Below are 20,037 nucleotides of genomic sequence, written 5' to 3'. Positions count from 1 at the left end.
AAACATTATACTTCTCGTTTTCCTTGCAAAAGATTTCCTCAAACATTTTAAGGGTAGCATTCAGTCACCTCAAAAGTGAAGTTCTGCTGTATTAATGCTGCAGTCAAGTCATATTAAAGAAACTTGTATGCAGTGATACATGCTCAATAGGCACAATAAGTTGTCATCTGAAGCTACAAAGAAATAGAAAAAAAGTTGAGTTTTTTTCTAGACTCTTAGGCCCATATTCATAAAGTTGGTTTAAAGGGATAGTACAGTATTGGTGGAGATGAGAATTAGGCTTTAAGTTTTTGCAAGATACCAAGAAAACACGTACGAAATAGTACAGAGCATACCATTTTAAGAGGAATTCAAAGTTTATTTGATGAAAATCGGGTTTGGAATGACTGAAACATCCAAAAACAAAGTAAAACAAAGTGATTGTAATAAAGTGTGGGTCCCACACTTTATTAGAATCGCTCTGTTTTGGATATCTCAGCCATTTCAAAACCAATTTTCATCAAATAAATGTTGAATTCCACATGGACTCACATGCTCTCTCATATCTCATAAGAGGTTTCTCATTATCTCACCAAAAAACGTAAGAAACCTGAAATTAGGTCTCAACCAAAACATACGATCCCTTTAAGTCAAAAACCATAGTTTAGATTTAGTCCATGGACTGAAACAAGCATGAAATAAGCATACTTTTCACATGTGAGTATCAACGCTAGGGTAGTATTGGATATCTGTTAGCATATGCGACCTGTCATGCGCTTCTACACCTGAGAAATTTGCATAAACCATGGACTGAATTTAAACTACCCTCGTGAATACAGGCCTTACTGTTTTATTGATCATGTGAAAGAACCTTCAGACATTGTGCAAGGAATCAGAAACCTATCATCAATGCAAAAGGGAGCCCACATTTCCATCCTTCTGTTTCATCAGGAAAAAGTTAAAATTGCCTTTGAACATGACATTTTCTTCTATTTTTTTTTCTTTGGGACTTGTCGTGATGATGTCATCACCTCATCTGATTTTATTTTGCAAGTCTCGATATTTTTAAAGAGGCAAGATTCGCAAAATTGAAATGCACGCGAAAGTTCTTGCCTACACTATATGTGTTGAATGCCCGTGGCAATTTGCGAAAATTTCATGCCGGGAATGCATTGAGTTTTACAGTGTGTGTTGGTGCATGTGTTACTGTCTTGGACCCTGGTTTAAAAACAAAAACAACTGAAATAGCCATGTTTCTCCAATACTAGTATGCATGAATGAAATACAGATATCACTTTGTGTGTGTGTGTGTGTGTGTGTGTGTGTGTGTGTGTGTGTGTGTGTGTGTGTGTGTGTGTGTGTGTGTGTGTAAAGTATGCTTCCATGTTGTTAGTAACTGAATGTCACTTGTGCTCTAAGGCCCTTCTGGCACACAGATAATGTAATCATAACTGCAAATTTAATGTCCTTTTGTTCTTGAGTGAAAACTAACGAAGAAAAGAGACTGAAAATGACTCAGGCACAGCGCATCTTGAAATCAAAGTCTTTGTTGCCCATAGATTTGAGTTACTGCCGATCTGGGTTTCAAGTGGGTGATGTGAGTGCTAGGATCCTTTTTTTAGCCTGTAGTAATCATTCGCTGTTTGTCCACCTTGTTTTTGTTTCATTCCAACTTCGGTGTGAAAGGGGACTCGTGAGAGAGGCTCTTTGGCGCTGGTTGTGAAGTGGACTTGTATGACTTTTGAGTTGACACTTTCCATTTTCCACGGTGCATGACTACGATGTGCATTTAGTCCAGTCTCTTCCTGGTTTGGTCCAGCTCGGTTTGTAAGGGTCGTGCACGTGAGACATGCGGCAGTTTGCCTCAAGCAAGTTAACACGGTGAGTCTCTTCTCAGACCAACTGTCTTAGCCTCTCTCACCTCTCTCCCCCTCTCTCTCGCCTTCTCCACCTCCCCCCCCCCCTTTCTCTCTCTCTCTCTCTCTGTCTGTATAAAAGAGAAACACAACAACATTGTAAAAATCAGGGCAAAATTAGGGCAAGGAGTGAGCTGGCTTTTTTTTCCTTCTTCTTCTTCCTTTTAATTCTGTTGCCGGAAACATGGGGTTGGGAGGCAGGAAAGCTTGGTAAAGGAAATACGGTATTCCGCAGCAGGAAGATGGGAGTTGAACTCATCTGGAGCTCGTAGTGCCTGGTAGCCGGCCGAGCGGCAGTCGCCCGATTTGCGTTGCTTTGCCGCGGCCTTCAGAGAATATCTGGCTGATCCTAGCTGCTGCGCGCAGATGCCATTGTGTTGTGCGGCTGTGAGCCTCATCAAATGGGCAAAACATTAGGGTCCCGCGAACCCACGGGATCTGCATCAGTGAAAAACTCTCTTTGGAATTGTACATTGGCCACCGCTTGGATGCTTAATTTTTCTACAGTAGGTAAGGACTAACATTTGTGAATTTCTATGCAATGGGTTATTCAAATGATGATAGTTCTTTGTTTGTAGAAAAGTTTGTGGTTTCTGCCAGCTTTCGCATTGGTTCGTATAAGATGTGTATTTACTGCTGTGGTTGTTTTGCGAGAAGCAATTAAGGGGTACTATATATAAGTACCAAATTTGTCCATCAGTTTCAGTTGTCGACTGTCAGACCATGTACTATGTTGGCACAAACTGTGAATGATATTCAGGCCATGAGGAAACTTTGGGATGTCAACCGTACTAGATATTTAATGCCCTCCTAAATTCTGCCTGTACCAGCTACCTTTGTCCTTCACCTGTTCATGTCAGGTCAAATGAGCACAATTGAACAGATTGCGATGTCTTTAACCCGTTGAGGACAGGCTGATTTTGCTACAACACGCATTTGCCATAGACACTTGCCCGAGTATACTCAGGACTCGTCCTCAACGGGTTAAGGTAAGAGATATGTGGTATGAATAAGAGTCAGTGGAAAATACATCCTTTGCTTTGATAGAAATATTGTCTTGTGTGACACAAATACATAGTGTATTGGCTTCAATATGGGAAATCATTAATTTTTGCTCCTGAAAAGGAATATTACTCAACATTTCTATTTCTGTTCATGTGGTACTCGGTCACATATGTAACTAACCACTCTTGAAATTTTTTTACAAATAATGTTCTTTTCATATATCTGTGTCATAGATTTCTACCAATACACATGATACATGGGAACGTGTATTCGCTTTGCATATTATGCCTTTGCTTCATGTGTTTATAATGAAAATCTACCAACACAGTCACTATATATAAGTGTACTGTGTTTAAATGGGTATAATGAAAAATGTTGTGTGCTTTGTCTGATCGGGTATGACGGTATCAATGACTTTGAGAATGAGAAATAAGATGATTTGTAAGAATTCCTCATATTTTCTGTCATTGTTTTAAACATTGACAAAAAAAGTTTTGTGAAAGGTAAGCCTTTAGTTCATAACTCCATGACATGTAATGATTTTTGAGTTGTCAGTTCCAGTAACAAATACTTGATTTGCTTCAAATTGTTCAATGTTTTGCAAGTGAAGGATTCTGGTATGATGTCTGTGTTTGTGACGTAATTATTGCTTCAAGTTTTGCTCTGCTATCGTAGCCTTTTCCCGGTATGTTTTCCAAAAGCATTCTCCTACTCCTACTAGCGTCATTGTCACTATAATTATTGTAACGGGCTTCTCTCTTCCATTCCTTCAACTCAACTGGATCGTGTGCAGCGACTTCAAAATTGGGCAGCCCGATTAGTGTTTCAGGTTTCTAGGGACTACCCATCTCAGCCACTTCTGAAGTCGTTGCACTGGCTTCCTTTGAAGCAACGGATAATTTTCAAATTAGTTTTGTTTGTTTATAAAATCCTTAACGATCAAGCTCCGAAATATCTAGACGCCTGTTTGACTTTGTATACACCTACTAGAAATTTGAGGTCATCTAGTGATCTGCTTCGTCTCACATACTCTGTTACTCGCACCTTAGCCAGTGATAGGACATTTAGTGTGTCTGCTTCAAAGCACTGGAACAATTTACCACTTGCCGTTAGACAGTCTCCATCAGTCAGTGTGTTCAAAAAAGCCTTGAAAACACATTTTTTCAGTAGCAACTAGTTCGTAGCTGTAACATTTATCCATTATTTTACATACTGTCGTACATGTTTTGAATTGATTGTAAGCACTTTGGGCCTTGTGGGAAAAGCGCACTATAAATAATAGTAATAATAATAATAATGATAATATAAGTGAGTGTAACATCACAGGGAAAGTACTAAAACCGTTCGTCAATTCAGGACTCGGTATATTGCTGTAGGTCAGGTCATTGCCGTTGCTATAGGAATATGATGGATATTGCATACCCGGGGGAAAACTCAGGATGATGAAAGCCGGTTTCTAGGCGACCAATGATATTTTTTGATGGGAGTCAAAGCTTTCCTCTTCCCGATCGTCATACCCCCGTCTTGAATAATTCACACTTGCCAACAAATGCCCGCGCAATTGCGCTCGTCAAATTAATTGACGAGTATCCGAGAAAAGGCTTTGCGAGTCACGCTTGAGATTCACCAGACACCCACACTGCCTGTGGAAGTCAAGTTTCATGGCTCTACTTTGTCATCATGCCTTTGGTTCCCATGGAAACAGAATGCATTTTTTGTCACTGCGTGCCCGAGCCGGGCCTCGCATTTCTCTGCCTGTGAATTTATTAGCTTAATAGCTAGATTTGTTATCGAGTTCACAAACGTTTTTGTGGCACCGAGCTATGAGGTACTTTACAGCGGGTGCAGTAAACAATATTTGTCCCCCTCCCCCCCCAAAAAAAAAAAAATAAATAAAAGACCGAATACAATAGTGCTTTTAAAAACACATGGATTGCATTACTGATTTCAAAGTACAAAGTATTTTGTCACTGTCTGCCGAGCTGGGCCATGTATTTCTCTAACGGTGAATTCATTTTAGCTATATTGCTGGATTCATTTATCAAGTTCATAAGCCTTATTGTGGCACTGATCTACAAATGATTTTTACAGTGTGTGCAAAAAATAGAATCTGTCCAAAAAAGATAGAGATGTGAACATGATAGTGTTTCAAAAATGCATGGATTGCATTACTGATTCTAAGTTTACAAATTTACAATGTACGTATTATGAAATTATATTTTTCTCTGCTGTTAAGAAAGAGAGTTTGAATGTCTTGATTCTGAAAAAAAAAGGTTTGGAAAATGAACAAAAGACATATTTTCCAATGGAAATAAAAAGAGGAGAGTACCCATACCTGATAAAGTACATATGTCAAGAAATATGGTAGATATAAATCAAACAGTGGTATGAAATGCATGGCTTGCCATGTTTATTAAGCCATAATCTGTAATTACAAAACAAACTTATTATATCATAGACTATGCCTGCAATTTTTTTATCGCTGGTTAATTACATAGAAATGAAAACACCTGCACATATTGAAGTCTATAGAATCTTGTTGCTTTGTATAGTACGGTATTCCATACCAACACCTTTAAACTTTACGACCATCTCGTTCTTAACTACCAGCAACCATTAATTAATCTGTTCATGACGATCCCTGCCAGTCTATAGTGGCCATGGTAGTAGCATCACTGTCATTTCATACAAAAAGGAATTTAACATTTCTTCCATTTCTTGATACAATTTCAGGAGGATTTGATCATTAGGCAAATGATAATGGGGGCACACAGTCAGGGAACATTATAAATTGTATCGTGAAAAGTTGGATATCTTTTTTTTTTTTCTCTCTCTCTCTTAAATTTCTAATAGTCTATATTGTCGTTTGCCTCGTGATGTCTGTTACAATCAGAAATGTTTGAATGCTTTTTAATTTTGCATATTTTGTAACAGCCAAGATTCAAAAAATTAGAAGTGCACATGAAAGTTCTTATCTACACTATATGCATTGAATGCCAGTGACAATTCACGAAAATCTCATGCCACGTAAAAGGTCTTTGACTCCAATTTGTGAAAACTTAAAAATATCTTTATTTACAGTGATATATTTGCATATCACTTTTTCACTCTGACTATGAACAGAATCTGATGCTCTTCTTCATAACTCGCTAACTTAACCCGTTGAGGATGAGTCCCGAAAATACTCCGGCAGCTGTGTATGAGAAATGTGTGTTGTAGCAAAATCAGTCTGTCCTCAGTGGGATAAACTGGAACCATCAGTACATCTCTGTCAGGACCAACCACAGTTTGGCAAATGAAGACTGCCATTGTATGAATCGGTGCTTAATTATTAAAAAAAAAGAAGAAGATGGCCCAGGAGGTTACAATTGTTAAATGTAAATAAACTTGTACATGTACGAGAGGTAAAAATGGCAGGGGTAATTGAAGTGTTTGCCAGGTTTGATTTGGTTTTGTTCGGTTTTGTTTTTAATCTGACAGTTTCAAATCTCATTTTTAAAATAATTTTGTATTCAATGGAAATGAGATAATGGTTTTCATGTTCTACATTAGTGTCACATCCATAAAACATAATCTTACTTCTCATGCTACTCGTATGTGTTTGCTAATGATAAACCATGAATTTTTGACTCTGCATCACAAGACCCAACAAATTTTGTTTTAAATACACATGAATTATATATTCATGTGTATTTATATAGTCAAGCTGAATGTAAAATATGCACGAAATTGGTCAGAGCAGCCGAGACCCATCGTTTCATAATGTCTTTGCAGTTGATTCTGTTGTGTTTGGCCAGTGTCTGTCTCATGCACTGAGTGGAGTACACTTGTGGCTACCTCTGAGTGGGACACATGAACCCAGTCACGATAGCATAGATCCATGCTTTAATGATATCGTACATGAGTTGACATTTCATGAGATCAGCATCTCCGGCATCCATCGACTGGAATTCATCGGATTTCATCCAAACAGAGAGACTGTGTATAGGGATCCTGCATGTTTGTAAATATCACAACCACCATATGCCACTAACAAACTATTCATGCTCCTCTATCTCATATACAGTTGTATGTTTGGGAGATGTCTGTGAATAGCTACTTTTCATTTCCATGATTGGGATGTGGCATTTAGTGTTCAGTTAATAGTGATTGGCCACTAAGGGGCACATCGGACCCCCCCCCCCCTCCTTTTCGAAGGCTGGAAAAGCAAGCTCTCGGTTTCGATCTGTCCAGTTCATTTCTGATAATCTGTGCTGGATGCGGTAGCTGTGGTATTTAGCCTGTGGTATGCTGTCTTTCCAGAACGCGTGGGTGGTATATAGCCTCTCTGCATCTACAACGGTTCTATATATATGTATCAAGAAAACTTTTTCTGAGCAGTTGATTACATGCTAATACCCGTAATCATGATCATATTCCCTAGTCAAAGTTGGTCTTTTGTAAAAGAGATAAGGAAAGATTTCTTTATAAAAAGACAATCTGTGACCACAAATGTCAATATGACCATTGTTGATAGTGTAAACAGAATGAAATTATCTTCATTCTGGCAAAAACCACTTGCAGCAGTTTTAAAAAAAGCTCCACCCCCTGGTATGGAAGACTTTTTTTTCAAAATCAGTTTTTGCTTTAAAAATGCATGCTATTGTACCAGTGAAAAAACTCTGGCGTGGCCAAGATTTCTGTGAAGAGAAATGAGCAGTGCTCTTTATGGAAGATTTATTGAGTATTTCAATTCCATGCAAGATTATTTGTGCATTTTCGTGATAATATGCATACAGCCCAATGATTATTGCTTCTAAATTATCATGACCACTGATTCAATACTGTTAAAGGTTGTATATCAATCCTTTTTGCCAATGTCACAAAATGTTGCATGGTTAAAGAATAATGTATATCAACATCGTGTATAAACTGTCATGGTGATTCACCAGGGAGTTTAAAAAAGAATAAAAAAAGAAATGAAAAACTATAAACCATCTTTCAAGTAAAGTGTATATGCTCCCCTTTTATTTGTACCGAGAATAATGGTTGGATTCCCCCCCCCCTTTTTTTTTTTGGGGGGGGGGGGTTCTAAATAAATGCACTGGAATTCTGTAGATAACATTGTTTCCCCCTCCATCATAAAGAATTTTCCATTCGTGTTATTCTGAGGAAAAGTCTGAATTGCCTGCCTCTTCAGTATACCAGCTTTATGTAAGGAATCTTATTTTCAACGTTGCAAAAGGGACACACAAACTTAAAAGGAGCTTTTGCTGCAACACGTAGAGTTTAGCAGCTGTGCTATTAGAACCTACTCTTTCATCTCTTTGCATGTTGGCATCAACAACAGAGGTGAAACATTGAGAAACAGCAAAGTGTTAAGGCCTGTACCCCATGTTTGTCCTGCCTCAATCTCTCAACTCAGCAGGATATCTGTTAGTTTGAATCAAGACGGCTGTACATACAATTTTGGCAGCCTATGTAAACTGTTGATTTTGCTGGTGACCTGATCAGTTGTGGCGAAGAGATGTCAAATACAATACTGTAAAAGTGGAAATTTTCGCGGTGTTCAAATTTTCGCGCATTTCGCGCAACCAGAAACTAGCGCGAAAATAAAAGCGCGCGAATATTTTTGCTTGTCACGTGTGCCTGTGCGTGATGTCTTGATTCCGTGGAATTAAAAACACGCGAAACTCTTCCGACCCGGCCAAGCGCGAAAAATTAGTCACGCGAAAATATCCACTTTTACAGTACGTGGGACTATTAGCAGTCTATATCTGTAACATTGCAATTTGCACTGTGATGAACAAAGTTCAAAGTCAGAATTCCGAATCAAGGTTTGAAATCTGTGGATTTCTGTAAACTACTAATCATGAACCTCATTACTTTTGTCCCAGGAACCAGTTATTAGAAAAGAAAAATACTTGTATATTAAAGGGTTTATATCTTAATGGGTATGATCACTTATGAGTTACATACTTTCAGCAACACAGGGAATCAAGGGTTGGGTGGCATTTACAGGTAGTGCCTGGAAGCATCAGCCGCAGCTCAGGCACACATGTACAGCAGGTATAAAATTCTTGTATCTATATTATCAGGCATTTCACATGCTTTTGTTGCAACAGGGTGCATGCAGGGGCCAGCGATATATTGATCCACGTTGCATGATTGCTTCAAGTGATGTATTATAACAGAGCGTCAACCCAGCGAAAGATTGCACAAATATCGTCCTGTTGTGGAGTCAGGAGGAATGTTTGAGATGAAAAAAAAAGTGTAATGTATTCATATTAAGCTATCATGTACATTATCATGACAGTATATTTTAAGTGGAAGGAATTTTGTCCTTGAAGGGAAGTGTTTTGCCCAACACAATTTGCTTGTGTGTGTGACATGATGTTTTTATTTTCCCAAATGTGCAAATGAGGAAACCATGGACGTATGTTTCTTTGTTTTTCATTTGGGACTGTTTCTACAAATATTTTGTTTGTTTTGTCAAAAGCAATTTTTTTTCCTTCTTCCTTAACATACCAATTTGTTCAGTCATTGATACCCAAATCAGGTGTACATCACCTCATCGGCAAGGCTGAAAAGACACTGTCCAAGAACTGTAGGTTCTGACCTCGCACAGACTGGTGTCTGGAATCGGAGACTAGCGCTTGGTAATGAGTGTCTCACATGTTACCCTATGGGCATTTGCACTGTGGATGTGAGGCTGTTTCTTTAATGTTTTAGCAGGCTGGATTATGATATCCCATTAGACATGAGGGGAACGCATTACGTTGTGATTGGAGAACACTGAGGCATCAATTTTCGGTTAATTCCGATCTGTTGTTTTGTTTCCTTCCCCTTTCTTTTAAAATTTTTCGAGGATGGCTGTGCCGGATTGAATGACCACATCTCAAGAGTTTTGTATATAATTAGATCCCAAGCTAAACCGGCCCACATCCAGTTGGCAGGGAGCTGTATAGGGAGAGAATAAAGGCGCAGATGCTATTCTTGGAATCAATTCATTTCATTATTGTGAGGATCGATGGCCTGTGATTCACATTAATGTGTGTCTTGATTACATACCAATGTGGTTTCCAGTTTGGGCATGGATGTGATGCAGGATTGAGCATGTGTGTGTCACATGTTAGTTGGGAGGAGGGGGTTAGGGGTAAGGGGGAGGGGGAGGGGGAGGGGGATTCTAGGAGGGGAAGGGGTGAAAAAGAAAACGGGACAAGAATGGATAGGTTGTGTTTGTACAATGTATGTACATGTATGTGTGTGTCTGAATTTACAACTGTGACACATAACAAAAAAGATAGTACAGGAATGCACATGTTGTACGTTGTACAAGCTGCGGATATGCCTTTGATTTGTTGTATGGGGATGGGTGGAACTTTCATGAATGGCTTCGTTAATAAGCCAGTGTTTGTAAGGTTTTGGCTTGCGATGTAATTTGCAGAGATACCAACTGTTACTTGTTTTGCTGTACTTTGTACCCATTTTTTTTTTTTGGGGGGGGGGGATGCAGGTTTCATGGCAGATACTGTTTTTCTCAAATTGTATTACTACATGTGTCTATTGCAGCAAAGATGAAAATACTGATTTTCAACAAAAAAAAGAGAAAAAAAAGGCCTTCTCAGCCCTTGGAATACTGCAGTGCTGTATACAAAGTTGGTGTTTCTGTTCCGTCGAAAGTCAGAAAATCATGGCCCAGAAAAACGCTAATTTCTTGCCTTTCCTGCGATCATTTAGCTTCGAAATTTCGGCAGGTGATAGACAAAACATTAGACTATGCACAACATTATGCCAACAACAAAAATTCAATGGTTTAGACCGATTTTGATGATCTGACTTCAAACTCAATTTTCTTGGCTCAGCCATTTAAATGACTTATGAATCCTTTTGTTGAAGCGGGTCACATGTGGTATCTCTCTGGCTCATTATATGTCATACTGCAGTGAAGCTTTATCAACCTCTTGGTGTGTAACAATCAAGAATTCAATATGTTTCTTGACTGTATATGCCAAATATTTTGCAAGTCTAAATTTTTGGGAAGTGGGACTACCCGACAATCTCGTGAGTGGTTGAATTTGTGATTGTTGTGTACAGTACTGAACGGAGAATTGTACACGTCACGTTCATGTCGGAATCAGAGTTAATATTTTGCATGTTTTTTAGTTCACGAACAGCACCTTACTCACAAAAATAAAAACCTTGTGAAACATTTGGCGTATAGGCATACAGTAATTTTTCTGTCCATTGTATTTGTGCCTGTTTGACTTTTGTAGCTATTTGATGCTGTTTACAAGATGTATGAATTATTGCCTCCTCTTTGCATCAGTATAGTCACCTTGCATTTAATAGGCAGTTCTAATTAGCTGTCACCCACACACTTTTTTTTTGTTTTCAGTGATCTTTTTATTAATTCCATTTCCTTTGAGAATATAACAATTCAAAAAAATACACACATTCTACATAACATCTGTCATAAATCATGTAAATGTTCCTACAGTTATGAGACATAATCCATCATCCATAAAACAAGAATAATCCATAAAACAATAATAATCACACACACACACACACACACACACAGGTTTACACGTACGTAGAAATGTACACTCAAACACGCACATACACAAACCTACATATATGGGACTACAATATATTCCTCTGCTTCAGAGGATGTTTAACTGTGAGCCTCCATCACTAATTGTCATATCTGAGAACATGAGACAGTGATTGATGTATTTGTCCTGTTATGTTAGATCATATCCTCATATCAAATTTCTCTGTCCTTGATCAGAATGAAAGGTTTATAGTGACCTCGTCTACAGCCACTATGTCTATTTTCCAATTGGTCTACTGGCATATCGTCTATTACCGATTCGTCAAATACCCATTTGGTCTACAACTCGTTTTGTCCAGTACCCATATTGTCTAATAGTCACTTTGCCCACTACCCGTACTGTCTAATACCCAACTCGTCTAAGGAGCATTTCGTCTACAAAACAATTGATCTAATAGCCAAATCGTCTACACTCACAATGTCTATTTGCCATGTCGTCTAATATCTATTTTGTCTACTACTAGTTAGTCTACTCCCACCTCGTCTACAAGTCATGTAGTCTACATTCACTTTGTCTAGTTATCATATCGTCCAACCCTTAGTTTGTCCATACCCAATATGGTCTATACCCATCTGGTCTACTCCCAACTCGTCTACTCCCAATTGGTCTACTCCCGACTGGTCTACTCCCATCTGGTCTACTCCCAACTCGTCTACTCCCAATTGGTCTACTACCAACTGGTCTACTCCCAATTGGTCTACTCCCAACTGGTCTACTCCCAATTGGTCTACTCCCAATTGGTCTACTCCCAATTGGTCTACTCCCAACTTGTCTACTCCCAATTGGTCTATACTCGTCTATACCCAATTGGTGTACCCCCAACTGATATAGTTTTACTCTCAACAATTTACCCAAACTGATAATTTCCATCTGGTCATGCCAATAATGAATATACCACTTTGTCTAGTGTCCAGTCCGTCTCACTGTCATGAACTATTCATATTAAATCCTGCCCTTGTTTAGCACAAAAATCAATAGTTGTTAATTATTCCGCACATGCTGAATATAAAGACATACTAATCAATGGTGAGACATGACTATCCAGTCTACATTCTGGCCGTAAAATAACTAAATAATGATAAACTAGCTCAGTTACAATCCTCCATCACAAACGAATTGTCAGTCATACGAAACAGAATTACATTTCGACCGACCACCCCAGTCCACCCGTACCTCCGTGCGCATGCATGCAGCGATCTTGGCGGGATCCCGAATGAGGAATTATCGAGTACGAGTGTAATATGATTTTCATTGCGTTTGGTACACTAGTGAAGGTACTAACGATCCGCGCGATGTGGGCGTGTAGTTGGATGGATTGACACCGGATGCTCGCGTATACTAGTACTGTGTTGCATTTAACCGTTTACATACATCAGTACGTGGCAGACAGAATAAAGAATACTGATAATGTACTTCTAATGTGTTCCTTTTCATTTCTACCATACTTATGATTGTGTATCATATCAAAGTTGAATGGATGGAGTGTTGAAGTTTGGACATATAAATGCTGCATGATTGCTTCTGATATAAATTACACATCCACCACAAAAATAACACAGGAAGTTTTTCACACTGTGACATTATCTTTTTTTCCTAAAAAATTGTCATAATTAGAACATAAAAATTTAAACCAAATGGGACACCAAGAGTGTTCAACCTATTTCACTGGAAAAAAAAGAATCTGGATGAAGTAGACTTAAATAACAACAAAAAAAAAAAACTATAACTAGTAGTAGACCAGTTGGGAGTAGACTAGTTGGCAGTAGACGAGTTGGCAGTAGATGAGTTGGCAGTAGACGAGTTGGGTGTAGACCAGTTGGGTGTAGACTAGTTGGGAGTAGACGAGTTGGGAGTAGACCACTTGGGTGTAGACGAGTTGGGAGTAGACCAATTGGGAGTAGACGAGTTGGGAGTAGACCAATTGGGTGCATAGACCAGTTGGGATTAGACCAATTGGGAGTAGACCAGTTGGCAGTAGACCAGTTGGGAGTAGACTGACTGGTTATTAGACTAATTGACTATTAGACAATGAGTTGTAGACCAATTGGCTATTAGACAAAATGAGCTGTAGACTATTTTATTCATAGACCTTATGATTAATAGACGAAATGGTCAATAGACATAATGGGTGTTAGACGAAATGTGACTTAGACAAATTGGACATTAGATAAAATGGCTAGTAGACGAAATGACAATTAGACTAATTGGCATATAGACAAAATGGTTGGTAGACGAGTTGGTAGTAGACGAAGTGAGTTTAGACGAGATAGCATTAGACTAGGTGGACAGTGGACAGGGTGGTTGTAGACGAGGTGCCAATTTACCGAATGAAATACCATATTCACCTGCAGACTCTATCATACAATACATGCATCCATTTATACACGACCAAACATGCTCATTAATAATTTTGTAGACTATCAACTTGTGATGCTACTCACAGACAAAACACTCCAAATTAACCAGTGAAATCGAACATAATGCAGTCGCCATCTAAACTAACCCAGTTTATTGGCCAGCATATTTTACAGCACAATGGATCTTTTTATTTGTTATGCCAACCCAGGAGATTGACCAACACATTCTACATCACAATGAGTCTTTAATTAAAGTATGATCCTGTTTTCATAGAGGCCTTCAGGCGGTGTGTGATTATATTTCATTTGCCAAGTCATGTAGGACACTGGTTTGTATCTTTAAATTGCCTTCGTTATAACTGTCAGAGCAAAGATTTATCTCACCACACAGACCTGCATGGATGGGACTGTACATATTTTCAGATTGAGTGTAGGACAGCACACAGATGCTCATGGGTGGGATTGTTTGGAAAGATGAGACGGTGCTTACAAACAATATTCTGCTCTTATCGTCTTCAGTAAATTGTCTCTGTACGGTATCCAATAATGAGCAAATCAACCATAATTTCAAATCTTTTTGTCACAATTGATATACATTTATAATGCGATTTACTTATCAGAAAGATTTTTTTTTTTTTTTTTTTTTTTTTTTTTTATTGCTGAGTGGTCACACAACCATAATATTTTATAGCTGGAAATTAGCCTCTCCCAGTTAACCTAGCATGTACGTAATGCTTTTCATTCATAGAATTGGAAACAAAATTGGAAAAAAAAAAGAAAGGAGAAAGAAAATACAGAGAAAATTGAAGGAGATCTGTCTTTTAATCAATATATTGCATGCATTGAAGAGAGGCTAAGAGTATTCTTATAGTGCCTATGAAATTATTTTGATGAATTTTGCTGTTCACAGACACCGCGACAAACTACAGTTACTCTTGTCATGTGACTGTAGCAAGAATGGGTTTTCTGAAACATTCAGTGTAATACCAGCAGACAGAATGACTGCTCTTTTTCTAAACATAGTACATATCTGAATTTTCTCATTTATTGGGAAGGGGAGGAGAAATTGTGCATGATGTATAGAATAAGGGAAAAAATGGAAAATTGCCTTGTTTCATTCTGTAATCATTCTGAATCATATAAAGCATCTTGAATAAGTCATTGGTCACCACAGAAAGGTTATTCCACTCGAAATAATTCCGCAATTTTCCAAAGAATGAGGTATTCATTTCAGCGCAATAAAAACTTCGAGGATACAAGTATATCCCCGTTATTCAATAAATCCAGATCGATTGCGGAGTACTTCTCTTGCGAGTGCGTGCGTACCTTTCAGACGGTGTCTCGCGAGTGGTGTTCAATAAATGGCGGGGCATTATTGCAGACTCCTGACCATGTGCTTTCAGAATACACTGTAAATGTCACTGTAAATGGAATGGGGACCAGATCACTGCCAATGATACAGTTGCCCAGAGTTCTGCAGCACAAGGTATTCGTGTTTCAAGCAGTCGGAAATAAGCTTGACGAGAGAGAGAAACAGTCAGACAGACAGACAGACAATAATCAAGAGTGCGAGACCCAGACTACAAAGAAACCGGTGGAATACAGGTGGTCTTTGTCTGAAGTGGTGTACAATCAGTACAAGCAATTATCTTTTCAGAAGACTGCTCATCTGTGCAGTAAATTAAAGAGATAATTTTGTTGTTAAAATTGTCACAATGTCCATCCTCATCACATCATTGATTGTGCCTCATTATTACCAATTTTCATATACATTTTCTCCCAACAAAGACCCTACAAACAAACAACTAAATAACAAAAAAGTTCTTTCGTGTATTTGTTAAAAACTAAAGAAGCACTTTCAGAGCGCAGACCTCCGCCAAGCAGTTCATTTATACCACTGATCTTGTTCTTCCACTGCGATCAATGATTTCCACCCATATGTATGCATGCTGAAAGTCGCCCGATTTCCCAAAATAGAAGTTTTTGTTACGTCATTAACCTCCAGCTGCGCGGCGTGCCTCGCCCTAGCAAAAACTAGAGCATGCACTTTTTAATAACGCGCACATGCAAACCTCAATGCACGCAGCTTGAACTCTCAAGTTCATTGACCCTACCTGCCAAAATATCGAAAATCCTTCATAAAATCCATAAAAAGTCTCAGATCACTACTAAAATTTAATCGTCTGTTACTGAGTCATTCTCAACCTCTCCTGTAAGTTTCATCCAAATCCGTTCATAACTTTTTGAGTTACTTTGCACACAGATAAACAAGCCAGCAAACAAACGCCGAAGAAAACATAACCTCCTCCGTTGGCGGAGGTAATAAGTTGTGGACGAATCTTGAAACCACTAGTATTCTAGTTCTTCCATATCATGGACAGTGGTGTATAAAACACTAAAAAGATCTTATTGTAAACAAATACGTAAAAGAAACAGAAAGATACTCATTGCTTCAAGCAGTTACTTATGATTGTCTCGCCTCTGCAGTAAATGGAAAATGCATTTATCTTGTCAAACAAGGTTTTGTATTTACGTGTAATATATCTATGTACCGGGTATACTGTATTATGATTTTTTTTCCCATTTATATTTGAAATTACTGTCATCAAAATCTGTCATGAAGTTAATGCAGAAAAAAATTATCTGCAAACAACAAACACATTCTTGGAGATAAATCATATATTTTAAGAGGTATAATGTCTCTCTATGATTTCATGGTTGTGCATTTTTCCCCACATGCTTTCATATCGTAATGTCTGGCATGATATCCCCAGACTTGGAAAAAGAGGAAATGTGTCAAAAAAATTGAGATCAGACGGTAATTTACAGCAGTTGAAAAGACTGATGATGATAAAGAAAATGTCTCAATAAAAGTATTTGAAGAGTTTGTTCGCGAAAACCGTCCATATTTGCCATATGGAGATATTTGCGATTAAGGGTCAAGAAAAATAAAGAGAATAATAAGAAAATTTTTGCTTCTTCTGACCATAACTTCAAAAATGTACCTTTATATGTAGTGACCAATATATCATTTAAAAGGTATTATTTTGTACTTTATGACAGAGACCGTATTTCAAAATCTTCAAAAATGGACTTATCGGTTTTTGCGAACAAACTCTTCATTTACAGAAAAACAGCAAACATTAAAGAATACATTTATGTAGAAATAAGCAAAAAAATCAAACAAAAATGATAATAAGCAGTTGACAGGGTATGACACTGAAATAAGATAAATCTCAATGAACTTCACTGCATTGATAAACTAATCACAACATTATGGGGAGATCTGTTGAAAGAGCACCAGCAGAACTAATAAAGACTTAAAAAAACAAAAACAAAATAATGAAATTTACATCTTGATATTTTGACAACCAAGAAGTTATTTGTGGAAGAAAAAAAAAATAAGGAATGAACTTATTTCTAATGTTTGATGTTTATGGAAATGCTTCAATTTTGTAATTTTCAACTCTAGCTGTCATCTATATGCGTCAGCTTTGCAATTCCATCTTCGTGGCGCTCCAAGCAAGGGATAAAAGTGTTGTGCATCTGCATTTTAGGTAGCAATCAAAATGCAAAGTGGATTTAGAGAGAGATATATCTTACTATCTCCTCCTGGTGACATGAAGCCAAGGTTGCTGGCATCCCTTACTGCATTTGCTGTCTTTTTTTTTGCCACTGTTTGACAGCGTAAAATACACAATACGTCAACACTGGGATATACATGGCGCATCTCTCTCTACGCCTTCTCATGTGTCAGCGAGCCGAACTGCAGGGTGCATGGCATGCTTCGAAATTACTCTCGCAGGCGCTCTGCTGAAGTTTATACCGCGAATATGACAATGTGTATGTACACACCGGCATACCATCCATTTCACTTTCACACACACACACATACATAGATCTCTACTCATAATGCACCTTTGAACTCAACTGCTATGTGCATCTGTATTAATAAGTGTGTGTGGAGGTGTGTGTGGGTGTGTATGTGTGTATATATGTTTGTGTGTGTGTGTGTGTGTGTGTGTGTGTATGTATGCATCCAAGTGTAGCATTGTGTTCATTATGATGCACAGGGTAGATCTGGGTGCGTGTTTGTGTGTGTGCGTCCGTCCGCCACCGTCCACACACTCTCTATGCTGTAGGATGGCGTATCTGATGTTTTATGGAGTAGTAGTAGGGTGCACAAGAGCCATAGGGAAGAGCGAGGGAGAGAAATGAGGAGAGAGAGAGAGAGAAAAAAAAAATCTTGCCCAGCCTGTTGCAGACAGAACCACCACTGCTTCAGTCGTTGCTATTAAGATGCTTGTTTTGCGTTATACCGCCATCCCATCCACCTTGCTCTCGCAGCGGCACACATCTCACAGTCTCCTTTCCTCTCTTTGCCGTTTTCGCATCATCTCTGCAGGCTTCTCGGCAGAACTAATTGAGGAATCGGACACTAAGGAGAGGTCTTCGCCAACGAGGAAGAGAAATTAAAAGGGACTGCTGATCAAGAAGAGGATATCTTTCTACTCATCATCGTTATTTTTGTTGCATCGCTGTGTGTCGACTCCTCGGGAGAGTCCGGTTGGTGTGTGATGCGAGCAGGGATGGACTCCGGTTGCTATGCATACTAAATGCAGATAAATTGGTTAGCGCACCGCCTGCCGACTTGCCGAGGAAGCCTCCATTTTGGAATACAGGAAATTATTCTGATGCATGGAGTAAAGCCTCATTGAAAGGTAAGATCTCTAAGGCTTCCTAGCTACAGTACCTTTAATAATTCTCCCTCATCTCCACTGCCACCCGTCCCCCGTCAACCTAGCTAAGCAGTGGAGAGTAAATGTCATACTACGTTTTTGCGCAATTTGGTCACTATCGGTAAGATTAGCAAGAAGTCCAAAAGCATATCAATCCTGTTTCATCTGTTCAGTTTTTGTTTGAGGATATTGGCACCCTATAGTGATTTCCTCATTTGATAAATGTGATACAACCGTTTGGAGGCCAAAATCTAAACTGCATGACAGGCTCAGAGGTATTTCCCTGATTTTAGTTGCTAATGTGACCACAACTACTTCCACTCTGTTAATGACTTGGAGCCAAAGGAAAAGAAGAATAGCTGAAATCCACTGGTGTGTGATACTATTCACTGTTCATTGAAAAAAAAAAGACAAGAAAATTAGCATCTATAGAATCTATGATACATGAGTATGTGTATGCTTAAATTCATGTGTGTATATATAAAGACAAACAAATATGTATTGTATGTGTTTATATTGTATATATTTACAACTGTAATATATACACACGCATCTTAAATACATATAGTATGTTTGTAATTTCCGCAAATATATTTTCATATATCAATGCGTTAAATGCAGTTATGTATGTTTATGAGAAGTGTTTACATATTTATTCATTCATTTATGTATGTCCATGCATTTTTATCAACATGAACAAGTGGAATCGAATACACACAGGCAATCATCTCGTCTTCTTTCAAGACCGTAGTCCTGTACAGACACTTTCTACTCGCTCTATACCTCTGTTACCTACATGTACGCATATTCTCCCATATCTTTCCTCGTTCTTTCACTCCCAGTATGGATGCATTGCATACAGAAATTTGTTGCCTGCCTGGCAGAAGGGGCCCTAGCATGAAATTTCGACCCCAAAATTAAATTTTCGTTTGTGACGTGATTTAACAGAGCGTGAAAGCTCTTTCATGTAATGTATGAAACCATCATTTTCTTTTTTTAATTTTTCAAGCGTGCAAACCTTTAGGGCCCTTCTGCAGGGGGATGATGATTCCAAGTTGATAATATTGACAAAATACACATGAGATGATGAATTCAGCATTTGAAAATGTGGACAGGATTTTTGATTTTTCAATTCTCTGATGATCATCAAAGTTTCGGCTGCCAATTCATCAGTGATGACCTCACTGGAGATCCTGAAAGGATGTGGGAATCTTCTTCCTGTAGGTCGGCCCATTGAATGCTCCATGTAGTCTTTGTTGTGCACTGAGTTTGGCATGTTGCTAATGTGTGGGCTGCAAAAGTGCAGCTGGGAGAGGCCATTTTTATTTCTCTGATAACCACCATCAAAGTTTAGTCCCCGAGTGTTACCTGTTCAGGTGTCCGTGGGAAATGTGTGATATCACTAGCAAAATCAACTACTCCACGATGTTTTCAAGTGTCGTTT

At 38.5% G+C, this 20,037-nt stretch overlaps 1 protein-coding gene across 1 annotated transcript in view; it reads left to right on the top strand.

Annotated features, from left to right (window-relative positions):
* Positions 1–2,301: 2,301 nt before the first annotated feature.
* Positions 2,302–20,037, top strand: part of LOC139732823 (NACHT domain- and WD repeat-containing protein 1-like) — a 97,397-nt gene continuing 79,661 nt past the window's right edge. Inside the window, exons 1-2 of the mRNA XM_071643665.1 lie at positions 2,302–2,405; positions 18,260–18,575. The gene's annotated coding sequence lies outside the window, so the exon portion shown is untranslated. The remainder of the gene's footprint in view (positions 2,406–18,259; positions 18,576–20,037) is intronic.

The sequence above is a fragment of the Diadema antillarum genome, unplaced genomic scaffold, assembly GCF_040938485.1.
Source record: "Diadema antillarum isolate AM-2024a unplaced genomic scaffold, OU_Dant_1.0 seq00000451_RagTag, whole genome shotgun sequence".
In the NCBI taxonomy this organism is placed as follows: domain Eukaryota; kingdom Metazoa; phylum Echinodermata; class Echinoidea; order Diadematoida; family Diadematidae; genus Diadema; species Diadema antillarum.
Note: the sequence above shows the minus strand (reverse complement) of the source record. Positions and strands in the feature narration are given on the sequence as shown.